Source organism: Orycteropus afer, unplaced genomic scaffold, assembly GCF_000298275.1.
Source record: "Orycteropus afer afer isolate SDZICR_OR568_19922 unplaced genomic scaffold, OryAfe1.0 scaffold00174, whole genome shotgun sequence".
NCBI lineage: Eukaryota > Metazoa > Chordata > Mammalia > Tubulidentata > Orycteropodidae > Orycteropus > Orycteropus afer.
Window position 1 is genome coordinate 3,256,526 of NW_006921761.1, and position 1,145 is coordinate 3,257,670.

A 1,145-nucleotide genomic window follows, 5' to 3' on the forward strand; every position below is an offset into this window, starting at 1 on the left:
CTGTGACTAACAAGGGTTTGACAGGGTGGTCATAAGGTAATTCTCTTAAGATTTTCCTGAGGGCTCCTGAGGGAATTTCTAATAAGGGTTTTGTATCAAGGCCCTACCTTAAGCACATTTTTTCCATATCTTTAGTTGAGCCACAAAGAAGAGTGTTTTAGTGGTTATGTACTTAAATCTGACTAAGGACTTGACAGTTGCAGGGGAAAAAAGACCTGGGCTCAGACTCGGCTGGTCATTCCAATACGAGTCAAATACCTCAAATTTTGGAATCTCAAACATCTCCTCCCTTTGATCAATGATTTCATTAACATTCTCTGATCGCTAGTATATGAATGCTTTCTTCTGCAGGGTCTTGCAGTGATGATACGTGATTCTGTAGATGACTAGCTGCTAAGGTAAGCCTTCAAGATCCCTGACACTACTGTTTAGTAGTGGGTGAGCATCAGACCTCTTCCTGCCTGCTGTAGTTTAGCATTTAGCTTCTGTGATCTTACATGGAGCTGGGGTCTGTGTGGCATAAAGCCACGTTAGAAGGACAGCTTGACACTTCAAATGATTGGCTTGGCGTCAGACAAAGTCTCATCTCTGTGCATAATTATCTTCATATGCATTAAATTTGTCTTTTTGCCATAACCGTGGTTATACATTTTATGCAATATTTTATTATTCCAGTAGTTATTACCCCAAAAATATCATTAATCTACTTACCAATAGATCCAGGATCTAATCCCTCTAGGTAACTAAGTGAAAATATCAAATCAAGAAGATTCAGATTCTGAGTCTTCTATGGATAACCAGATAGCTTTTTGATGAGTTTTCTTAATGTCTTGTTCCACTGTGTGGCTATTGCTAATCCAGCTGCAACAAGAAGTGTTTGCTAAGGCACAAACAGCTCCTTCTTGGGCTACAAGAAAGTCTAATACAATTCTGTTGTCTAAAACCAGTTTTGCAAAGGAGCTTAAGGATTCTTCCTGGGCTACCATTCCATTAGCAGTTATATTCATGGTCTGTTCCAAGGAGGCAGACAGATTTCAGAGTGCTTTCTCTGATTGGACCGCTCCATAAAAAAGAAAGAATTATCTTAAAATTATATCTCATCACAGATCTAAGCTGGAGAGGTTGAAATACTCACAGTTGTCACT